This window comes from Tasmannia lanceolata, unplaced genomic scaffold, assembly GCF_043159265.1.
Source record: "Tasmannia lanceolata isolate RefF3 unplaced genomic scaffold, GAP_Taslan_0.1 ptg000003l, whole genome shotgun sequence".
NCBI classification, from domain to species: Eukaryota; Viridiplantae; Streptophyta; class Magnoliopsida; order Canellales; family Winteraceae; genus Tasmannia; species Tasmannia lanceolata.
Window position 1 is genome coordinate 56,027,649 of NW_027518680.1, and position 26,010 is coordinate 56,053,658.

The 26,010-nt window shown below is 37.6% G+C and overlaps 1 pseudogene across 1 annotated transcript; it reads right to left on the bottom strand.

Moving 5' to 3' along the window:
- Window positions 1-1,937: 1,937 nt before the first annotated feature.
- LOC143856210 (agamous-like MADS-box protein MADS2) lies at window positions 1,938-25,343 on the bottom strand (annotated as a pseudogene). Its single transcript, XR_013238131.1, has 10 exons — window positions 24,961-25,343; window positions 19,296-19,374; window positions 14,772-14,833; window positions 14,544-14,643; window positions 7,734-7,775; window positions 7,607-7,648; window positions 6,095-6,136; window positions 5,968-6,009; window positions 2,440-2,576; window positions 1,938-2,355 (listed from the first exon to the last, which is right to left on the bottom strand). The product of XR_013238131.1 is annotated as an agamous-like MADS-box protein MADS2 (transcript).
- Window positions 25,344-26,010: the final 667 nt, after the last annotated feature.

Below are 26,010 nucleotides of genomic sequence, written 5' to 3' on the forward strand. Positions count from 1 at the left end.
TTCGTCCCGTGGGTTTTTTGAGATTCCATTCCCCCCATTCAGAGCCATATTTTAGCCCTGTTATCCAATGCCATAAGGCAGATTTCTCCTTACCGTATCTCCACAGCCATTTGCCAAGCAAGGATTTGTTACGTAGTCGGATCCTACCAATGCCCAGACCCCCGTTCGCCTTTGACTGTGTGACTTTGTCCTAGCTAATTAGGTGCCTTACCTTCTTCAATGTCCCATCTCCATCCCATAAGAAATTTCTTTGCAATCTGTCGATTCTCAAGGCCACCTTAACTAGGATTTTGTACAAGGACATGAAATATACAGGTAAGTTGGAGAGAGCTGTTCTGATTAGAGTGATCCTCCTCCCGAGGGAGATATACTTTTTCTTCCAGGTGGCCAGTTTCTTTTCAATTCTTTCAAATACCGGATCCCATTGGGACGCCGATGGAATACCGAATCCTAAGGGCAATCCCAAATAGGAAATCGGAAAAGACTCTACAGAGCACCCAATATACACTGCCAATGTTTGGACCTCTAGGTGATCCAAATTTATGACCAGGAGCATGCTTTTACCGAAATTAATTTTAAGGCCAGATGCGACCTCAAACCACTTGAGGATTGCCATGACATTGGAGATAGCCTGAGGGGTATACTGGATAAAGACGAGTGTATCATCTGCAAATTCGAGATGGGTTATCTCTTCAGCTAGCCGTCCTGCTCGAAATCCCCCAATCAACCCCATTCTATTTGCTTTTGTCAACAACAAACTAAGTGCCTCCACTGCCATGATAAACGAATAAGGTGCCAATGGGTCCCCTTGTCGGATCCCCCTTGATGCTTTAAAGAAACCTTTTGCCTAGCCATTAATGATTACTGAGAAAGAGTTGGCTGATATCAGTGCTCTAACCCAATTCCTCTAGGATCGTCCAAAACCCATTCTTTCTTGAATGAACTCAAGGACTTCCCAATCAACATGATCATAGGCCTTTTCTATATCAATTTTGAAAATAAGGCCCGAACGCCCACTTCTCTTTTCTAAATCAATAAGTTCATTAGCTATTAAGACACCATCAGGAATTTGCCATGAGTCAACAAAGGCTCCTTGGAATTTTGATATGATATCCCCCATGTAGCTTTTCACTCTTCGGGCTACTATCTTGGCAACGATTTTGGGGATACTGTTCATGACTAATTGGGCGGAAGTCTCTTATCCTAATAACACCTTCCTTTTTTGGAATTAATGCAATGAAGGTCGCTTTCGCTACTTCGCTAATGATTCCTCTCTGGGCGAATTCCACAAAGAAAGCCATAATGTCATTTATCAAGATCCTCCAAAAGGACTGGAAGAAAGCCATAGGATAACCATCCGGACCTGGGGCTTTGTCCCCAGCCATTGAGAAGATAGCTTGTTCAACCTTCTCTGTGAAATTGGGATCGAGGTTAGCTCTCTGATCAGATAACAAGTATCTTATCAGAGAACCAAACTTTTTAGAAAAAAATCTATTGGTACACACTGATCAGATAACAAGTATCTTGTTTGCCACAACAACCGGGAAAAAAAAAATCAACAGATCATGTGTCAAAAAACTCACAACCACCCAACAATACGGATATAAAGGGATTTGACACAAACTTTTAAGAGGTTCTTTCCAAACTAAAACTGAGAAGAAAACAGTTTTTTTCTTGAATTCAGCAACCTTCCATATTGATTCCAAACCATCACCTTCGTTCAGATTGCCTTATAAGAACATCTTCATAAGGAAACGACAGGAAGAAGCTTCGGTCATCCACAGTTATATAAAGAAAACATAATCTGAAACGGGTTCCTTAGTTCTTTGGTCCATCAAATAAATTACACAGGCCTTTGGGCTAACCGCATTACAAGATGAGAGCTACTAAAATTTCAATGAAGCAGGTATGGAATATAACAGTTTTGGACACAAAAATCATTCCAAATGGTCAGAGTGATCTTTATATAGAAGTAATCAAGGATCTCAACATGCATCATTATTTGATTACATATGATTACATGTCCTCTATCTCTTGTTATATGTTCGGTTTCCCTCTCAGAATTCAAAGGATTTCCCTCACAGAATTCGAAGGTTACTTGGTACTTTTCTTGTCAGTATATATTGCAGGAACTAATATCATCACTTTTATTGATTTTTATTTTCATTGATAGGTACAAGGTGGAAAAACCGTGATAAAATAAACATCAAATAAGTCATTTACAAGGTAAAATTTTTACATGCACCGACAGAGAGCTTCGTAAGGTCAAAATCATGCCATCCACCCAGGAATGAACCCTTTGACATTTTGCGCTGGGGTGCAATGGTTATCGCATCTGTAATGACTGGACGGTATCTGGGGTTAAAAAACGAAGCATTAGCTAAGATGAAAAACTAACATTTGAATACAAGTAGTTGATTTTTGGACAGTAAATTTTACCCAATTTGCAATGTGGGGCTGCATTCTAAGGGTTGAAAGAATTCCTCTGAATGAACGGGTTGACGGCTGTAGGCGATGTTCTGTCCAGCAGTTTCCCATGACAGATGACGGGGATTTGCTGTACCACTTTCATCCAACTGTGACAAATGGAAGACACGGGGTTATCAATGATTCAAACTCCTAAAGCAAGCCCTCCAAAGTATGGTCAAGGGATACTGAAACTTTGAAAAAAAAAAAAGACAATTACGAAAAGCTCATGCGCGAAAAGTCCATGCAAGGTAACATGTGGAAAAAAAAATGCTAAAGAGGATATTTTAAACATTTAGTACCACATAGAATGGAAGGAAGAAGTAAATAAAAAAAAGTTAATTAAAGGTGAACTGGTGGAAATTTCATTTACGTGAATCAACCAGGTATCACAAAGTTTCACCCTTGTGGAGGGAGTTTATTACAAGGATAGGGGATTTCACTTCCAGTTGCTACGAAACAACTGCTATAGTTTATATCCTATTCGGAACACCGTCGTTTATCCACCAAAAACTTTTGTCTAGGAATGTGCTCTAAGCCATGCCTAGGCTTGATCGATGTGTCAAGAACACAAGATTTGTATGGTGAAGAGATTATAAAAATTGATAAATGAGTTAGACCACTTGCAGTTTTTGTGAAAGGCAATAATTAGCTTCGGAATGACATTATCAGATTTTTGAAAGGTAAAAGGAAGTTCATCTGATCACCAACTTTTGAATGGGTTCAACCCACATATATTGGAGACTTGGAGCTCACTAGGGAGTGTTATTTATATTCAAGATAATGAAATGTGACATGGAAGTCAATCCGAGTGTCATCAATCCAATGGATCAAATTGGAGTAGATACTCTTATAATTAGAACTAATTGAAAACCCTTAACTAAGGGTATTCTGGTTTGTGAATAGTTATCAGTTTGTACCAGTTTTGTGGCAAATGGAATGGAATTTTACCTCCTACAACAGCTCCATATTCTCTCTTCTTCACTTTCAATCACATTATCAAATCTAATATGGTATTTACATGGTACCACAATCATTCGATCAAGAGGCATGGGCAAGGATTCGCTCTTCAAGACAACGTACTTCACCCCGTTCTTTCTCCATCTCATATTCTCCTTTTCTCTTATTCATAGATCCTCTTCCTCAAAACCTAAATCTTTATTATTTCCCATTGAGGAAGGAGCTCACGACAGGTACGAGGGTAGCCCACTGAAGAACTGCTAAGGCCCTATGTTTGAACACTCACTGGATTTGGGGAGGAGCCTTAAGACTTTGAGAGTGTGGACTCTCGGTAGTGGATGATGAACCATGTAGGTAGTGGAGTGGCCACACATAAAGTTTATAGACTCTAGACCATTCGATAGGAGCAGTCCCATGGATGCTGGCACGTGGAGAGTGTATGCATTCAATGTAATATGTTGGCCTCCTCGTAGTTCTACGGCAGTGTGAACTCTTTACATAGATTCTCTTCGGGACAGATTTATCCCTGTCTACTCGAATTCAACTGTGAAAGTCCTCATTAGGCAATCATCTTGCATAGGAATTCAGACTATGGTGATGAAATTTCAAACAATGACCAATTGACCTTCTATTTGCAGAATTTAGGGGCTATGCTAATATCGGTAAATACCCAGGGAGAAATTTTTGCTGTGTCATCACAGGATTACATGGAGCAATATATTGACTGGAACTAACTATAACAGGAAATCCACATAATCAGTGGGTGTTATCCAATGCGTTGAGGGAGAAATCACTCTTTCTGTCAGTAATTGTTGGGCATGAACCGCAATCAGTAGAAACTCTCCACTGCATGATGGGCAGCACAAACAAATGCACTAAACACATCGAGCAAAGAAATAACATTCACACCATAAACCTCAAAATTTCAAACTGAACACAACAATCAAAATCTAATTAGATTTCCAAATTGACATACAGATGATCCAATGCACTCAAGCCACCATTGTATTCTTTCACATGGCTAGTTAGATATATTAAGGGCATTTGGGACATAAGCAGGTGAATGCAATGATAAAGAATCCTCCCAAGTTTTAGGATATTTTCACTGTTACTGTTACATGCATAGATGGGTCCACTGCATGATGGGCAGCACAAACAAATGCACTAAACACATCGAGCAAAGAAATAACATTCACACCATAAACCTCAAAATTTCAAACTGAACACAACAATCAAAATCTAATTAGATTTCCAAATTGACATACAGATGATCCAATGCACTCAAGCCACCATTGTATTCTTTCACATGGCTAGTTAGATATATTAAGGGCATTTGGGACATAAGCAGGTGAATGCAATGATAAAGAATCCTCCCAAGTTTTAGGATATTTTCACTGTTACTGTTACATGCATAGATGGGTCCACGTAGGAAGAATAAATTAATTTATATTTGATGTTATTTAATCTCTAGTTGGTTGGTATGGATAAGAGTATTAGAGATCTAGGTTGGATAAGAATCTTAGAGATTAGGGTTATCTACATTGGATAGAAGTTTTAGAGGATGTGGTCTGTAGTTTTTCCATAAATAACATGTACATGGCATTTTTCAAAGGAGTGAAGAAAATTATTCCAGGGAACTGTGTCTTGTGCACAAAGGAGGAGGACCCTTCCCTCGAAGCGGGTCAAGAGGCTGATCTTCCCTCTAAGAAGATCAAATCAGTTGAGAACCGATTCCACTTACATGTTGTTTATGGAAAAACTACAGACCACATCCTCTAAAACTTCTACCCAATTTAGATAACCCATGATGCAGGTGCAATTCCCGCTACAGGCTTCTGGACAGTTTTTCAGCCACGTTTTTGGGCTATTAAATGACAGAATTATGGGAAATGCTAAACTGCAAAGTTTTAGGTAGTTTTGAGATATTTCCAACAATTATTCATAGTCAAAATTTGGAGCAGTGGTTAAAAAGTTATAGCGGTTTTAGTAGACTGTGTCTGTTTGTCCTAGGCTAGTTAATGCATTTGTGAGTTACTAAGTTATTTATGAGTTTGCAAGTTCCTAAACTAGTTATTGGACTAGCTTGAACGTTTTTACTCTTGTATTCATCTATTTAAAGTGTAGCAAAGATATGTAATAGGAGTTTAGTTGAACAAGAAAAGCTTTTCTAAGCATTTTGCAAGAATTTCACTTCTTGTTTCCCTCCACAACTCAAAGGATTGCATTTCACTGATCCGAACGGTATCAACCCTAGTCTCTAAGATTCCTATCCAATCTAGATCTTTAAGACTCTTATCCATAGCAACGAATTAGAGATTAAATAACATCAAATATTGCATGAGGAAACCTCACAACTATTGAGCTATTTTCACCATTGACTCAATTTCAAGTTTCAGGTGTGGTTTTGTAGAAGAAGTGTTTCCAAGAATTTTCTCTAATTTCAAAATACACATTAAGCTAAAATAAACTGTACGTTTTCTATTTCGAAAAAAAAAAGTATGAGCAGGAGTATATTGATAAGCAATAAGTTGTTCTCCTTACCTTTCTTTTTAATGCTCGGTTGGCCTCTATTAGCATTTGTTCCTACAATAACATCGCTACTGGTTCATCAGAAACATAGAAAATGAAAAGAAGGAAAGCATAAAATTTTAAGCGAAGCTTTCATTACCTTCCTTTTAAGATCAAAAAGCTGATCGAGCATAAATTGGGTCTGCAAAAAATGTTGAGACAGCAAACTCAGAAACATTTCCACATTCATTCTGAGAATACTATAGTTTAGTGTTCTTCCTAATAATGTGCTCAGTAGGGAAGCCACCCATTTGTTTCAAAACTGGGTTACAACATTCAAACAACACATCTCACGATCCACTGCATCAAAGTATCCTTCCGAATATCTTTCTTTTCTTTTTTTGGGAAGAACCCGGACGTTTGGACAAACCTCAAGTTGATATCTATAAGGATGAGTGATATTCAAAAGGGTGAGCAAAAGAAAGCTATGGGCAAGAAATTCGCCTATGAAATAGTAGAATTACCGAAAGGTAGGAAAAGACCATAAAATAAAGGGGTCTTCCGAACGAAGAATGAAGATGGCAGGAGACAAGTGAAACAGGGTTAGGCTTTTGGTCAGAAAAAGGGTTGATGAGTTTGATGAGAATTGTTTCACACGCGTATTAGATGAATTTGTCACATATTAGGTCATGTTTCTACTTTGAACCGGTGCTGGAAAACTAGAACCACGACAATAGTCACACAATATAACTCAGACCAATCAATTTTTTGTCGAATCCGGCAAGTGTCAGAATCTAGTTTCCTCAGGGGCTAAATGCCCTGAAATAAGGTTTACCCACTTATATCAGTTGGTCGAGCTCAGCCAAAGTAGACAGAGACACTGGTCGGCAATACCTGCATGTAATTTTATAGTGAAGGAATGCATTTTTATCATTTTGCATAATATAAGGTTGTAAATATCCTTTTTTCAGTCATTTCTCTCCCCCAAATGAAGATTTAACTGTTAAATTTACAGTGTATTTTTTGCGTAGCTTTATTTTATTTTTATTTTGGGAGATGTAGTGAGGACAAAATTGTATCCCTTACTTGGAACTCCAAACCCACCACTTCCCTAAGCATTAAAGACTCCACTTTCCCATACCCATACCCACTACCACTTACCTAAGCTATTTTTCTTTCTACTTTCCTTAGACCAAGCCTATTCTCATTTACTTCATTTTTGTAGAGATTCTCCACTATCTTTTGAAGACCTCCATGGTAAACCTCCATTGAAGCTCTCTTGTGTGAAAGCTAGTGTTTGAAGAAAAGACCAACTTTTCCATAATTTCTCTAAGTTTTGAAGCTTTCTTTTCTCTTTTGTTCTTGTCTTGTATGTTGTGTTCTTCTCTCATATATAATGAAGCTCATCTTTTAGGTGATTGCTCTTCTTCTACTTTGGTTGTTAATCTTGGGCTAATGTAACTCTGGTTTCACTATTTGAGAAGAGGATTTTCTGGTGTTGCGAAGGCCGTCTTTCTCTATATTAACTGGGTGGTTTTGTAGAAGAAGTGTTTCCAAGAATTTTCTAATTTCAAAATACACATTAAGCTAAAAAAAACTGTACCTTTTCTATTTCGAAAAAAAAAAAGTATGTCCAGCAGTATATTGATAAGCAATAAGTTGTTCTCCTTACCTTTCTTTTTAATGCTCGGTTGGCCTCTATTAGCATTTGTTCCTACAATAACATCGTTACTGGTTCATCAGAAACATAGAAAATGAAAAGAAGGAAAGCATAAAATTTTAAGTGAAGCTTTCATTACCTTCCTTTTAAGATCAAAAAGCTGATCGAGCATAAATTGGGTCTGCAAAAAATGTTGAGACAGCAAACTCAGAAACATTTCCACATTCATTCTGAGAATACTATAGTTTAGCGTTCTTCCTAATAATGTGCTCAGTAGGGAAGCCACCCATTTGTTTCAAAACTGGGTTACAACATTCAAACAACACATCTCACGATCCACTGCATCAAAGTATCCTTCCGAATATCTTTTCTTTCTTTTTTTTGGGAAGAACCCGGACGTTTGGACAAACCTCAAGTTGAAGTCTATAAGGATGAGTGATATTCAAAAGGGTGAGCAAAAGAAAGCTATGGGCAAGAAATTCGCCTATGAAATAGTAGAATTACCGAAAGGTAGGAAAAGACCATAAAATAAAGGGGTCTTCCGAATGAAGAATGAAGATGGCAGGAAACAAGTGAAACAGGGTTAGGCTTTTGGTCAGAAAAAGGGTTGATGAGTTTGATGAGAATTGTTTCACACGCTATTAGATGAATTTGTCACATATTAGGTCATGTTTCTACTTTGAACCGGTGCTGGAAAACTAGAACCACGACAATAGTCACACAATATAACTCAGACCAATCAATTTTTTGTCGAATCCGGCAAGTGTCAGAATCTAGTTTCCTCTTAAGAAACATAAAGATGCTTTCACAGGGGCTAAATGCCCTGAAATAAGGTTGACTCACTTATATCAGTTGGTCGAGCTCAGCCAAGATAGACAGAGACATTGGTCGGCAATACCTGCATGTAATTCTATAGTGAAGGAAGGGCATTTTTATCATTTTGCATAATATAAGGTTGTAAATATCCTTTTTTCAGTCATTTCTCTCCCCCAAACGAAGATTTAACTGTTAAATTTAAAGTGTATTTTTTGCAGCTTTATTTTATTTTTGTTTTGAGAGATGTAGTGAGGACAAAATTGTATCCCTTACTTGGAACCCCAAACCCACCACTTCCCTAAGCATTAAAGACTCCACTTTCCCATACCCATACCCACTACCACTTACCTAAGCTATTTTTCTCTCTACTTTCCTTATAGACCAAGCCTATTCTCATTTACTTCATTTTTGTAGAGATTCTCCACTATCTTTTGAAGACCTCCATTGTAAACCTCCATTGAAGCTCTCTTGTGTGAAAGCTAGTGTTTGAAGAAAATACCAACTTTTCCATATTTTCTCTAAGTTTTGAAGCTTCCTTGTTGAAGCTTTCTTTTCTCTTTTGTTCTTGTCTTGTATGTTGTGTTCTTCTCTCATATATAATGAAGCACATCTTTTTGGTGATTGCTTTTCTTCTACTTTGGTTGTTAATCTTGGGCTTGTGTAACTCTGGTTTCACTATTTGAGAAGAGGATTTTCTAGTGTTGCGAAGGCCGTCTTTCTCTATATTAACTGGAAGAAAGGAGAGAGAACTTGCCGGAGAATGCTTTGACAAGTTAGCTGGAGGTAAGGAATTCGATGAAAATTATTTGTTTTCCATTGATTACATTTTGAACCCGATAGACTTGTGATTAGCGTTTGAGATAAATAGTAGGTACATTTTCAGTATTTAGTAACCTCAAACTTACCGTGGCAATTTATAAAATTTGTGAAACTTGTTTTTGAGAAAAGTATTTGGTTGTTCATGAAATTCTGGAAAATTTTGCTAGCTTTATACTATGTCCTTCTCATTGAAATTGGATCTAGCATGTTTTGTCGAGAATTTATCGCTCGTTGTTTAATATATGTCTTGAGCATGAGTTTTCTAATCTGATGCATTATCAGGATTTCTGAAGCACCATCTTTGGAATCTTGCCATGATGTTTATGAGAGATTCCAAGAATATTTCAAATACTTGAAAGATCTTATATGCGAATTGGATGGGCTATTATTATGCCTTGCTAGGCATGCATTTTCTGTTAAGATCTAGGAAGCCATTGTGTCTGAATTTTATGGGGTATCTCCTAATGATTGTGATCTCCTCGTGCAAATGCGAAGTGAAACGTTGGCACCCTAGTTTTGCAAGGGGTTATAAGTACTTGGCCCTCTGCCAATGGAAAGTAGTACGTTGGCCATGTTGACATGTATCCTGAGAAACCGATTGTGATCTGTGCTAACTGTGCAGTGGCGTTTGTTTCTGATGAGATCCTCCAGTCTACCCACATGAGATTTTGAGCTTCTAATATGTTGCACACATTATGTTCTGGTTTTACCCTTTTTGTTGCCATTGAAAGATTACTGATATCATGCTTTATGCCATCCCATCTCCTGATTATGTATTGTTTAATCGTGTTCGATGTGACCTAATCTCCATGGAAGAAAGAGAATGAAGAGAAGCGAAAGAGAGAGGGAGAAAGTGAGAGTCTGTTAAGTCGACTTCTCACATTATATATATATATATATATATATATATATATATATATATATATATAGAGAGAGAGAGAGAGAGAGAGAGAGGAAAGTGTTGGTGAGCTTAAGCTCACCAAACTTATGGTGAGCTTAAGCGCCCAATCACATTGGGGCCTACTTTGTTAGGATGATCCAAAGAATTCATTTGAAAGGCCCTTACATAGATGGGGTGTGTACCAAAACTCAGCTCCATAGGATCATCCTAACCCATCCATTTGTGGAGGTCAAAATGGACAGACATTATTTGCCCACAAATCTGCCCATTTTTGTCCTCCACAAATGGAGGGGTTAGGATGATCCTATGGAGCTGATTTTTGGTACACACCCTATCTATGATAGGGCCGTGCAAATGAATGGTTTGGATCACTACAGAAAATGTGGGACCCATGTGATTGGGGCGCTTAAACTCACCATAAGTTTGGTTAAGCTCACCAACACTTTCCTCATATATATATATATATATATATATATATATATATATATATATATATATATATATATATATGAGAAAACGGTTCCTACACATATGTGTAGATAAGTTATCTACACACTAGCTTAAAATACAGTGGGGGTCACATTATTTGGGTGATCCAAACCATTCATTTTTAAGGCCCTCACATAGATAGGGTGTTCACAAAAAATCAGATCCATAGGATCATCATAACCATTCGAACTGTGGAGACAAAAAATGGACTAATTTGTGAAGGTTTAAAGACATCCATTTTACCTCCACAAATCGTAGGGTTGGGATGATCCTATGGATCTGATTTTTTGTAGACACCCTATCTATGTGAGGGCCTTTAAAATGGATGGCTGGGATCACCCAAACAATGTGGGCCCCCACTGTATTTTAAGCTAGTGTGTAGAGAACTCTCTACACATATGTGTAGGAACCATTCTCTCTCTCTCTCTCTCTCTCTCTCTCTCTCTCTCTCTCTCTCTCTCTCTCTCCACACACACACACACACGCACGCACGCACGCACGCACACACACATAGGGTAGGAGGCCCAGTGCAGGAGGCTCCCGCCATTACGGGGTCTGGGGAGGGCTAGATGTACGTTGCCTTATCCCTGCTTTGCAGAGAGGCTGTTTCTATGACGTACAAGGGTTACATACAAACACTAAAATACCCTTCTAACACTCCACCTCAACCTGAAGTGTATTTGTCATACAACCCTAGCTTGTTGCAAATATCTGTCAATTTGGACTTCCCCAATGGTTTAGTAAATACATCGGCCAGCTGATCTCCAGATCGAGTGAAGATAGTGCTAATCTCTTCTCTTTGGAGCTTCTCACGAAGGAAGTGACAATCTACTTCAACATGCTTCCTCCTCTCATGGAATACTGGATTTGAACCTATATGAAGTGCTGCTCTGTTGTCACAATACAATGATGCTTGAGATGAATAAAGAATACCAACCTAAGAAAGAAGAGACCTCAACGAGGTCAACTCTGTTGCCATAGATCGATACATTGCCTTTGCACTCGATCACGCCACGACATTTTGCTTCTTATTTCGATATGACACTAGATTCCCTCCAACAAGGGTGAAGTATCCTGTAGTCGACCTCCTAATTGCTGCAAATCCTGCCCAATCTGCATCTATGAACCCTTCCAATCTCACATGATTGTGCTTCCTGTGGATAAGCCTTTTTCAAGGAGCATTTTTCAAGTATTTAACTATTTGTAGGGCTGATCACCAATGTGAAGTACGAGAGGAACTCGTAAATTGACTAACCACTCCTACTACATAAGATATATTAGGACGAGTCATAGTCAAATAAATCAGCTTACCAACAAGCTTCCTATATCTGACAGGGTCTTCCAACAACTCCCCTGATTTGGAGAAAGCTTCAGATTAGGGTCCACTCTCCACTATACATATCCAAAGATTCCATGGCCAAAACCAATTTCCCTCATTCACTTTCCAAGTTAAAAGAAATTAGCAATTAAGACCAATTATAAAATCTTCTCCAAATTTCCCATTGGTTAATTTCAAGGAAAAAGAATACTCCAACTGGGCTACAATTATAGAAACTTATTTTCAAATTTTTCAATATACACTTGGAGCCATTATTGGTAACAAGACTCCACCATATGCTTAATTAGCTACAAGCCAGAAACATCGTACTCCCGTTTGATAAATACACCCCTTCCAAGTTTCTAAAAAAACTTAAGCTGTATTTAATAATGGGAACCCCAACAACCTCAAGAATATCAAGCCCAACTTTTTATAATAACACCCATTGTAAAAAAAATTAACTACCTAGCTTGGGGCCGCGTATTAACCCAAACCTCATAAAATTTGTGTATGCATCCCGTAGTTTGTTCCTTTTTATTTGCCCCGATCAGTTCCGTTTTTGCTCGTCCCATTTTTCTACATGTCGATTAGCTTAGTTGATTGGGTCATTTTGGTTGTAAATGACAAAGAATAAAGCTAGGTTTTTTAATACTCCTCAATTCAAATAAAGTGTTTTCCCATTGGACTATGATTTTTGAAGATATTTTTGAAACCTTAGGGTTTATTTGTACGAATAGATTGCGCGCATCAAGAAACTTTAATCATCAAGAAACTTTAATCCTTAAGTCTACATTAGGGTTTATAAGAATAGATTGCATCAAGAAAAGTTGATCCTTTCTGTCTCCAATTTACTGAGAGGAACAATCTCACAGCATCTCACTCTCATCATTGGAACACAACGTCGGGGATTCGACGAGGTCAAGAAGAAACCAAATGAGGTGTTTACAGTGCCACTCACCGTCTTGGTTGTGGAAAGGAAGAGATAATGATCGATTGAAGGACAATACATAGAACAATTAGAGGGTTTGCCTTGCCATTGTCCTACCAATAGCAACAGCCGCCATTTCAATTTCTCATTCCATTTCCTATGAGTGGGTTGAGCTTTTGATAAAAAAAATGAAAAGGAATCAACCTGAACCTGACCCGATTTTAAGGTAAAACCTCAACCTGAATTCCCAAAAATCAACCTGAGTTGCACCCAATGAAGCACGGATACGGGTACGGGGTGCGGGTACGACACGATACGGGTATGTGGATACATGATTTAAAAAAAAATAGGATACGGGTACGTTGGGGGTACGCTAAATATAATATATTTTTATATTTTATTAAATATTTATAAAAGTAAAAAATAAATATTTTGTTAAAGAATTCAAACAATTTAATTGGAGAACAATCAAATAACAGTAACATCACCAAAATCTAATATTACTTCACCAAAATCTAATATTACTTCTAAGTTGTTAGGTTTTTAATTACGGGATATATATATATATATATATATATATATATATATATATATATATATATATAGAGAGAGAGAGAGAGAGAGAGAGAGAGAGAGGAAAGTGTTGGTGAGGTTAAGCTCACCAAACTTATGGTGAGCTTAAGCGCCCCAATCACATGGGTCCCACATTTTCTGTGGTGATCCAAACCATTCATTTGCAAGGCTCTATCATAGATAGGGTGTGTACCAAAAATCAGCTCCATAGGATCATCCTAACCCCTCCATTTGTGGAAGACAAAAATGGGCAGATTTGTGGACAAATAATGTCTGTCCATTTTGACCTCCACAAATGGATGAGTTAGGATGATCCTATGGAGCTGATTTTTAGTACACACCCCATCTATGTAAGGGCATTTCAAATGAATGCTTTGGATCATCCTAACAAAGGAGGGCCCAATGTGATTGGGCGCTTAAGCTCACCATAAGTTTGGTGAGCTTAAGCTCACCAACATTTTCCTCATATATATATATATATATTTTGATATATTCAACCCCTTTTTTTGTTAATTGGGACAGCCCCTACATTGTTAATCTGTAATTTTCGATTTAATTTGAACCGGGTGCGTACTGGGTACACACCCAAAGAGCACCCGCACACGATACGCACCCGACACAGGTACGTGGGCCTCCGGAGAGTACCCGTGCTGCTTAGGTTGCACCCCTAAGAGAAAGTTTGTGTGCGAGCGCGCGCGTGTTGGGGAGTTGTTCTCTTTTTTTCAAATAAAAGAGTAGGTTTTCATTGCATATTATGGTTCTTTAGTTTCCCTACCGATTTTGAAAACCCTGTACTTATTTGCTGGCAGTCTCAAAGTATATAACCCAGCAGCATCAACCAAACTCAACAACCCATGGACCCTTAGTACTGAAGAATGAAGAGCATTGAAACTATGTTCTAACTGAAAAACATTCTGGAAGTCTTAATGACCACTCCTACTCACTTTTGACAACAATGCTAAATAACCATCCAAATGAAGACCTCTAACATAGTCTAACGATGATCTTTATACAATATAACTACCCTTTGTAATTAAAGAGTTAAACCAACAATGGAAGTAAATGAAATGAAAAGCTCTTTTTTTTCATTTCTAATTTGGATTACCTTTGTCGATCTGATTTGCTTCAAGGCCCCTTCAAGTTGATTCTCAAGTTGCCCAAGCTCCTTTGTACTCAACGGGCCCAAGTCTTCACCAAGAAGATTTCTACAGTTTACAGTGAAAGAGACCGTGAATGCATTTTTTTACAAAATTAAATAAGGATTTATTGTTACTGTGAATGATTCAACAAATTCAATAAAGCCACCATTTCATGTGTCAGCCATGAAGATTACCTCTGAGAACGTTGTAAAATCTCAACTGTTGATTTCAACTTCAAATAGTCCTGATAGCCGCTCTGTTTGAAAAAACAAAATTTTAGAAATTATTAAATCATGGATGTGTTCTACTTAATATAGAAAATTTTAGAAAATTCGGATCGATAGATATAAGAGAAAAGGGTTGCTGCGCTCGAGCACACAAACAGGGGGGTGGGGCCATTGGGGTGGTGATCCTAACCATTCATTTGGAAGGCCTCATCATGGATGGGGGGCCTACCAAAAATCAGCTCCATTGGATCACCAATGGGTGTCCACTTGTGGGGCCAAAAATGGACAGATACTGTTTGTCCACAAATCTGTCCATTTTTTGCCCCACAAATGGACACCGTAAGGTGATCTAATGGAGCTGATTTTTGGTGGACACCCTACCCATGAAAAGGCCCATCAAATGAATGCTTTGGATCCCACCCAAAATGTGGCCCCCACCCTGTTTCTGTGCTCGAGCGCAGCTAAGCTTAGCTGCACTCAAGCGCAGCAACTCTATCCTCTAGATATAAAGAGGTTAGGCTTTTAGCATCAAACTTAGTTAATATTTTACAATAGTTGATTTCTACATGAAAGATAAAGTTCATAGACTTCAAATATAAAGCACATTAATGTCTATAACTCGATATATGGGCGATGATATTTTCACCCCCTGCAATACGCATGCGCCCCCCTTTCTAAACCGATTTGATGTCAAAAAGCATTAAAGTTGCCCACCATTCACGTCAAATCACGTTATTACCATCCAAATGTTTGCATCTTAAAGATGAAATTCGTCTTGACGTTCAAATGTTTTGACTTATTGCCCCCACTTAGGCCATTTGTGTAAATACCATAAATTATCCCCCTTTTCCAAATTCGTTCTCCTCTATTAATGAGGGGCGTTTTTGCCTATTAGAGTTAGTGAGATTAGAGCTTTCTAAGCAAGCCTATAAATAGTCTCTTAAAGAGAATTTTACAGCCATTAAGAAAGCCTAAACCATTTTGCATCCCTTAGAGAAGATCTACGTGGAGAAAGAGAGGAAGAGCGCGATTTGAAAGGAGAGAACGTGAATCAGGGTAACACTTATGATCTTTGTTGGTTAGAGGAATAATAAGAACCCTTAGATTAATGATTATTGTGAAAAGAGATGTGATTAGAGCCTTGATTTCAATCTTTAGCGAACTCCGTGTTAGATCTTGGATTCCTAGGGATTTGTTTCATGTTGAATCATCAAAGAACTCAAGATCAATTGATTTTGTTCATATAAATCCCAATATTGGAGGTGTTGACCTAGAATTAGAATTATCTACCAATAATTAATCATAGTGATTCGGAGTGTGAAATCGGATCTATTGGATACCTCTTGTCGACACGAGTCCAATGGATCTGACCACGCGCAAATCGGAGTTCGGATGAAAAAGATATGATTTATCAAAAGTTATGAGAAATCAGCTAAAATCTGAAAATCCTGCGACTCGAAAGAAAACCCAGCCTCAATATTCAGACACCCGAAATTGGGTTCTCGGGTGCCCGAAGGTGGTGTTCAGACGTCCGATCCAAACGCCCGAATGCATGGGTTTTGGAACCCGAGAGTTGGTTTCCCCCAAAATTTAAAAGACGCCCGAAAGGGGTTCGGACGTCCGAAGGGTTAGGTTCGGGCGTCCGAAGGGTTAGGTTCGGGCGTCCGAACGGCCAGTAAATTGTAAATTTGTTTTAGAATTCCAAATTCAGTTCATAGGCTTTGCCTAAACCACTTAGACCTTTATGTGATGTAAATGAACTATTGGTACTAGGTGATTGACCGTCAAGGAAAGGAATAAAGAAAGAAGTTCGAAATTGAGGTACGTAATTTCGTACTACTTGAGTGTTGTGATTGACCATTCGATATCACATCTTTTGATCAAAGTTGCCTAACATCTTTTCAACATGTGAACTTCTGAATAGAATCCCAGATCTTTATTTGGGTCTTGCATGCATCCTTTTTTTTTGTTAATGAACTCTAATGAATCTTGTTATTTGGTACACATCATAGATGTATTACTTTGAAATTGTGAAACCTCTTTCAGTTTTCTTAACTATATGAAATTATGAATCTTTGGAATATTAAACACTCTCTACTATATGAAACCAATGTGGAACTCATGTGAAACACTCACTTCGAACTTTGAACATCCCCCTTTGGACTTTGTGTATTTTGGACACCTTTTGAAATGCTAAAGTATTTATGTGAACTTTTGGGCCCGCACCAATGAGGATAGTATGTTGGCTTATATGGGGTTTGTCAGTGAGCCTACACACTGACCCTGTCGACAAGTATGTGAACGTAGGAACTGTGGGTGGGCTGTGTAAGCAATAGCACGCCTTTTGGACTAAGCCGATGATCTTGGGGTGGTACCGTACTTATATGAATTCCCTTCAGTGACCTTCAGAACCTATGACTTCCTTTGTTGTGGCATTATGAGACATCTTTTACAGACATTACTTTTAGCTATTGCTCTTGTGATTAGCTATGCATTGTGCAGCTTTGCACCTATTTTGGTCATATATTGATTTTCCTTATTGAAGCATGGTTGACCCCACTTTTGCAGTGTGTTATTATGTATTGGGCTTCGACCGACTATGGTAACATTTTTCAGATTTTGACCTTCGTGGAGCCAACGAGGGAGCGGCATGGTTTTAAATTTCGGCCGAAACGTTTCGTTTCGGCCGAAATATTTCGGTTTCGGTGGAAACCGAAACGAAATTCACTATGAGTCGGAAAAGTACCAAACTTCGCCGAAACGTTTCGGAAATTTCGGCCGAAACGAATTTCGGAAATTTCGGTGAAACGTTTCGGAAATTTCGGTGAAGTACAAAATTTCGGTGAAATTTCGGAAATTTCGGTGAAACGTTTCGGAAATTTCGGTGAAATTTTTACAAGATTTCGCCCGAAATTTCGTACCGAAACCGAGATTTGAAACCTTGGGGAGCGGAAGTGTGATTTTCTGATTTATTATATTTACCCAGTACTTTACATTCTTTAGACAGTGAGTATTGTTTAGGATTTATTGAGACTATGTCATTTGATTACGTTACTTTGATTATTATGGGATTATGGTTAGATGAAAGACTTGGAGAGAATTTGAGATTTTAATAATGGATTGATTTAAGACATTTATATTCAGATTATTTAGATTATTGCAGAGGGTTTTTGATATTGCTTTGCTAGCCTTGTATGCTTGTGAAGCTTGCTTTACAGGTATACGGCATCGTCACACCCTTAAGCCCTGTGTTGGTGATATGTGTGAATGTGTGCTTGGGGGCGTGACAATTTGCCTAGCCAAGCTTCAAGAAGAGAAGGTGACAATACAAATCTTAATTCAACTACCACAACCAAGAAGCTTTCTATTAAGTCCATCAAGCGCCTTACACAAGCCGAGGCAAAGGATCGAAAAGATTGCCAGTTATGTTAGAACGAGATGAAAAATATCACCCTGATCACTGATGCATGTCTCAATCATTATTTTAGGCAGAAGATGTTGAACTTTACGTTGGGGAGGAAGAATCTGGCAGAGATGATAAAGAGAGGCAATCGGTCATCGGAGGAGCGTTGCCCAAGGTTCCTTGAGGACAATGCCATTGAAAGTAAGTGGTTTGATAAACGTGTTTGAGTTTCTTAGGAGTCTAGGTTGTGGTGTGGGGTATCACAGTTATTAACTGTCTTTGGGTATGTTAGGTGATAAGTCTTTCGATCGGTTAGGGGCTTGGTGGGATAGTTGTAGGTCTCTCTTTAGATCCTCATCTAGTAGGAGGTTGTTTCCAAATAGGAGTCTAGGAGTCTAGGTGTTAATTCCTAATAGGAGTCTAGGAGCTAGGAGTTCTCTATGTATTTGAAAATCCGTCATGCAATGAAAGTTTGATGTCTTGCTACTATCTTTTTTGTTCTTCCAGAACTAGGAGAGTGTAGTCTCGTCTCTAACGGAGCCTAAGCCATTTTCTTCCCACTTCTTCAAAATTGCCAGAACAAAAGGGAAGGCCCGAGAAATTCCCATCACTTTGGATGCAGCCATATCAATAATATGAGATCATGCCAAAGGAATGTTTCTTACTTCTCTAAATTATAAATTATTTGCATGTTAGAAATCCAAAAAGAAAAAGGGAGCTCGGTAGCAACAGGAACTGGCAAATTTTCTCAATCATATACAAAACATACACATCTTTTCTCCATTACGCCCTACATCATTTGTGCATTATAAATTGGAAGAAGTTAGCAATAAAATGTTTCCAGACAGAACATTTTTAAGACTTTTGAATATAATTAATTAAACACAAATATTTATCATATGATAACATTGCATTGTAAGTGCAAAAGTCACAGTAATGAACTCTGGGAATGGTCAAGAGGCATGCAGCAAAAGATAATAATATAACTCAATTTCATTAAACAACTAAAACAAAAATAAGCGTGGCAGAAACAATACAAAAACTAGAAAAACATGGAATTGGATGTAGAACTGAATAGAGTTGCGTACTTGTACTTCCATTGTTGGTACTCTAGCTTCCAATGCACCATAGCTACATTTTTTATACTTCTCAAGCGTCCTGGGCATGCTGTGGAAAAGACAGAAAATGAAACAAAATTGTCAGGATGCAAAAGTTCTATGTTGAAAGGGCTAGGTGGCAAGACAAACATGAAGTTCGGGAAGTAATCCATGAAGAATATTAAACATGACATACTTTGAGATGATATTATTATGAATAAAGAGTTCAAAAGTAAAGGGAACAAGAAAAAAGGTGATGCAACTACGGTAATTGTTGAAGTGGACCCAAATGATATATTGATAAATGTTCAAGAGCAATGATTTTTTTCTTATAGATAATGAGATGAAAGTAAAATGTATGATACTAGATGTGCTAGATGAAGGCCATGTCTTCCTTGTTTAGAATATTTTCTTGCAAAAATTGGGCATGTATTTAGTTCTTTGGATGAAGAGAGAAGAAAGAGTGGAAGGGATAGTCTAAAATGATTGGAAGTGAATTAGCAACGCATAAGAGAAGCTTAGGCAGGGAGGGTCACTTAGGTTAAGGTTATGAGTGAGTTAAGGTGGACTTCATAGTTGATTAGGGTAATGAGTTCTTCTAGATTTATATTTTTTTGAAAATTGACAATTTCATTGATACTAGAACAACATTGGGGACCAGGAGTCCCGTCCTGCAATACAACATATCAATGATACTGGACCAGGCATACCCGGAACCAGAATGGGTAGGCATAACCAAAAGACCTTTAGTACCAAAGTTTCCTTCACTATACATTCAGACACTCCTATGATTCAAAAATACTAGTTCATTTCTCTAGGAACCAAAGCCAGAAGTTCTTAACAGCAAAGACAAGAGCACCCCAAAAGCTCCTACTAGAACTATAAGATCAATCAGAGACGTAACAGCGTTTTCCTTACCCAGAGCTCTTCTCCAATTCTTCCAGAATGATGTTGAATACATCATGAACCGATTCCTCTTCTAGAGCTTGGTCGTCTTCATTCAGGTTCAATTTTTCCGAAGACTCTGCTCTTAGAATCCATTCCTCCAGCCTACAATTCCATCCTTTTTCTTTGCTTCCCAATCCAATCTCCTTTCTTTTCTCTCATCCATCAAAAACTTAACAAAGAAGGGATGCTTGTGCAGGCGCTTATGAGTTCTTCTAGATATTTATAATTTTACAATTTTGATTTTTCTTTAATTATTTAATTATTCTGACATTACTCTTAAGAGCTTGGATATGTTTGCAATGAAAATTTTATTTGAAACTTAAAAAGGGGGATTGTGATTTTTTTTTTTTTATAGGTAAGCTGGGGTTTGGCAAGGACCCATACCGGTTTATTAAATGAAAATAAAGACGATACAAATAAGAATGAAAACCATCAGCCCTATCCTTGAGACACACTAGATGGGAGGAGACTATACTCTTCTAACCCAGATTCCTATTTCTGTGGCTCTTCCTTATCTTTTGATGGTGTGTTCTCAGAGTGGGTGTGGCCATCTTCCTTTGACGAGGGGTGAGCTTTGATTGTGCCTACACCTGGTATAATCCCTGTTGAGAGTGGTCATATTACACAACCTCCTTAGTGGAGGGGTATTTCTTTCCTTTCATGTAACCCTATTCTCAAAAAAAAAAAAAACACGCGCGCACACACACACACACACACACACACACACACACACACACACACATATATATATATATATATATATATATATATTAGTGTGGGAGAGAGGATGATTTTCTCCTCTCACTGTATTCTCCATCTCTTTATCTCTTTCATCTCTTCCACTAAATGTAACATGGTACCATTAAATGTAACATGGTATTAGAGCAAAAGGTCATGAGTTCAAAATTCCTTGATAGGAAAAATCCACATGCAATGGCCAAACCCATAAGAAGGGCCATATGTGCAACGTGTAGACCAACCCTAGAAAGAGGGGTCACATGTGAGGAGGAGCGTTTAAGTATAAAAGATTAAATAACGCCTTCTCCAACAGCTTAAGCTTTTGGAGTAACTGGTTGTTTCACACATTGTTATCTTCCCAGCTAGTTTGCTTCTCAGGAAAGGGTTCAGTTCTGATGGTTCTACATGGGCGATTTCTTCTCTTTCGCTTCGCCAACGTTTCAAGTTACTTTCACGGATGTCACTGATATTATATAGCATGAGAAGCTCCGACAGATTATGACTCCTACCTCTAGAGTGGATCATTTACATATTTGATCCAGGCAGACTACCATGATGTTGGGATTAGTGAAGAACTCGAGGGAGAGTTCTTTTCAAGAAGGGGATTAAAGGAGAATGATAAGGATCATAGGCGTGTGGGACCCAATATGTGGCATATTTGCCCAACAAGACGTTTATTTCCATGTTATTTTATTTCTATGCTATTTAGTCTTGGGGATTTTATTTTCCATCGTATTTTTATTTTCATGAGCCTATATACAGGATGATGAATGGGACTTTCAATAGCTTTTTGGAATAATATTGATTATAGATTCTTCCCTCTTATTTCTCTTTCTTCTTCCCTTTCCCCTTCTTCCTTCTTCTTTATTCTTCCCTCTTTCTTCTCTTTCTCTTCGCATGGCCCGCACCACACTGTCTTTGTGATTGAATTATACAACTTGTATACTTTTAAACATTAATTGTTAGCAATAATACATTTTTAAAATTTAACATCTAATTTGCTTCTTTCTTCCTACAAACCAGAACAGGAAACACTACCAAAAAATCTCAAGTGTGTAGTCCAATATTTATGAACACCCCAAGCTTCTTGAGTTGTCATACCATGAACAACTCTTGAGTCAAAATTTAAAAGCTAGATGGCATAAGCTACAACTTTTATCTAAAATATATTAGGTTTTCACTATGTCTTTCAACATGTATCTAGCAAATTCTCTAATTACTCTATTATCCTTTTTCAAAATCTTTTTTTTTTTTTCAAAATCTTATTTTGTTGAGGTGTATCCTGACTAGTAAGTTTGCTGCCCGTTGTTTTTCTCTTTCAAAAAAGATTCTCAAACTCATGAGATACATATTCATCATCGCAATCAAAATGCAAAGTTTTGAGCATGAAATATCTTTTCTTGTCAACAAGGTCTTGAAAGCTTTTTAGCATCCAACGACTTTTGATCTTTTTGTAAAACTCAGACGTCCCTAATCTTATCTGATCACATGCAAAGAAATAATAAAATAATAAGCAAATGATAACAAAAGTATTTTACATGGTTTGGCAATGTTGCTTATGTCATGAGTGATCCTCCAATCATTTTGTTACGAGAGATTAAACCCAAATTTTACAACTCATAATCCTCTCCTCTCTCTTTTTAAAGATGTCACTTATGATGCCCATAAGGCGTTAGCATATATTTAACATGGTTCCTGTCCGGCAGGAGTGGGAGGCATTTGTCACAATGATAAGGGGCTGTTGTGTGGGCATACTACGGTTCTATTGGTGTGTCTGATTCCTCAAAAGCGGAAGTGAGGGCGGCACATTTTGGCATACATTTTGGCATTTTGAATATTGATAGAAGGTTGATGAATCAGACAATTGTTGAGGGAGATTCGTTAAATGTGATTCGTTAGCTAAAAGGTGGGATGGCTCCTCCGTGGAGATTTCTTTCCATTTTTTATGAGATTGAGGACTTAACTTGGGGGTCCGCTATCGGCTTTCAGCATGTTAGAAGATCGGCAAATGATAAGGCAGATGCGCTAGCTAAGCGTGGTGTTTCCGGTGGTTCTATTATGTGGTTCGACCACATTCCTCGAGGGGTTTTCTCTGCATTTTGTTTTTTCTTCGTTCCTGTTTCTTTCTTGCTTCCTATTGTACATATGGGTGGTCAATCTCGACCTCCTAAATTTGCTATGATGTATAATTATTGCCATTTTAAAAAAAAATCCAGGATTGTAAAATCTTAGATTGTACAAGCTAAAACCTTAGATTTATAAGCTAAAATTTGGATTTTATAAGCTAAAACTACGATTTTATAATCCAGGATTGTAAAATCCAGGTTCTAGCTTAAAAAATCAAGGTTCTAGCTTTAAAAATCAAGGTTTTAGCTTGTACAATCCAGAAATTTCCTGTCCTAGATTATAAAATCCATGTGTATCAAAACGGTTTTTTCACGGAGATGGCAAAAACCTCAAGCTATTGAAACATGAGGGAGATTTGTTTACAGTTTTCCGATTTGTGTTCTACATGAGAGAGAGAGAGAGAGAGAGAGAGAGAGAGAGAGAGAGAGAGAGAGAGATCTATAGGAACAATTAGAGAAAAAAAAGAAGAAGAAAAGAACATATAGCAAGAAATATTGAGAAATAGGGAGATTAGTTTATTGTTTCTAGATTTTTGTTCTACATGAGAGAAAAAGAGAGATTTGCACAAAAATCCAAATGTTATATACTTGATTGATTGAGTAAGAACCGACAACCAAGGTTTAAAATTTCGGTTTCGGTACTTGAAATTTCAAAATTTCGGTCGAAATTTGGTACAAAACACGAAACGAATATTTTATTTAATATTAAATTTCGGCCGAAATTACCGAAATTTCGGTAAAATATTAAATTAATATTAAAAAAACAGTATTTTTGGGTCAAATTTCGGAAAAACCGAAATTTCGACCAAAATTCCGAAATTTTGGCCGAAATAAATGACCGTTTCGGTTTTGGTCAATTTCGGTGTCGGTCTCTACCGAAATCCGAAATTTCGATCGAAATTTAAAACCACACCGATAACAAGAGATGTTAAGAAAAAAGGTAGATTCGTGAAATCCAGAATTGTAAAATCTTGGATTGTACAATCCTAGATTATAAACTAGGATTTTATAATCTAGGCTTGCAAAATCCAGGTTCTAGCTAATTAAATCAAAGTTTTAGCTTATACAATCCAGATCAATTTTACAATCCTAGACTATAAATCCATTAATCCACATTTTCAAACAATAAAAAAAATTTAAAAAAAATATGAATCCAAACCGTTTGTTCACGGAGATCTCAGAAACCTCAACCTATAGGAACAATTAAAAGAAAAAAAAGAAGAGAACATATAGCAAGAAATACTGAGAATAATGAAGATTTGCTTTATTGTTTCCAGATCTATGTTCTAGCTCCGATAAAGATAAAGATAAAGATTTGCACTGAAATCCAGGATTGTTAAATCCAGGTTTTAGCTTACAAAATCCAGGTTCTAGCTTATAAAATCAACGTTTTAGCTTGTACAATCCAGGATTGTAAAATCCATGTTTCCAAACGGCCTGTTCATGTTCACGGAGATCTCAAAAACCTCAAGCAAGCTATAGGAATAATGAGAGAGAGAGAGAGCCTAGAGCAAGAAATAGTGAGAAAGTGAAAGATTAGTATTTTTTTCCTGATTTGTTTTCTATCTGCGAGAAAGAGAGAGAGATCTATAGTAACAATAAAACAAAACAAGAGAAACATATAGCAAAAAATACTGAGAAAAAGGGAGATTTGTTTATTGTTTCTAGATCTATGTTCTACATCAGAGAAAGATAGAGATTTGCACAGAAATCCAGACTAATATCCACTACTTATATACTTAATCGATTCAGTAATAACAAGAGATGTTAAGAACAAAAAAAAAAAATGTAGATTCATTTTTAGGTTTTGAGATTTGTTTTCTACTTTGTGAGAATCACAATACCTTGAGCTACTGCAAAACTCATAGAGCTTCCCTCTGTTAGAGAAAATAATTAGGGCAACCTCAGCATCACAAAGCACAGAAAGCTCAAAAGCTTTCTTCAGTATCCCACTCCTCCTCTTTGCAAAAGTCACTTGCCTGTTTATCTTGTTCTCTATCCTTTCTAACACTACTCTCCCTCTCCCCATTTTTTTTTCTCTCTCTCATTCTCTCTGATTTCTTTTTTCTCTTAAAACCAACTCTTCTATTTTGTCAGCTTCTGTGAGAAGATTCTATGATTCTAAGACTTTTCCTTTTGGATCATGAGAAATTCGCACCCTGTGTAGGATAATTCGCACGCATGTACAGTCAAATAGTGTTAAAGTCTGCCACATATCCTCCTTACAACGGTGCGAATTATCCTCCAGTTGGTGCGAATTTATCATCGTCCTTCCTCTTTCTTCTCTTCTCCTCTCCCTTTGGAACCCAACGAATTTTACACCAGAATAAAAAATATGCGGGTTGCTGTGCGTGTTTTTCTGCAATACTTTGATAATGGCACTACTCTCTTTGTGTTTAAGACTTTTTTATTAGCTTTTCAACGGGGGAGATATTTTTTCGCCCCCACTTCAAGATAATGCGCCCCGCTGTGAAAGTGAATTGTGGCAGACTTCAAAGCTTTTCACGTTAAAGGGGGTGAATTATCCTACAGCGGGGGCGAAAAAAACATCGCCCTTTCACTGCTGTTAAGAGTACAAAATATCCTGTCAAACTTACCAAGATCCAAATCTGATATTATAAAACAAAGTTAGTTGGGCCATTATCAAAATATAATAGTGGGAACGCGTCTCTTTTTTTTTCATTCTTTTTTTCCATTTGTTTTCTCTGCCGAACCACCTGGAATTTTTTAAATAACAAGAATTCCCTTGTTCAGTTTTGAAGGAGAAACTTCTCACTCTCTTGTCTTAATAATGGCACTCCTCATTTTAATTAGCAGTTTTTAATGAGAGAGAGAGAGAGCGGGGCTGCCGCTACCAAGACAAGGGTACAAGGATTGAAAACAACTACACAAAG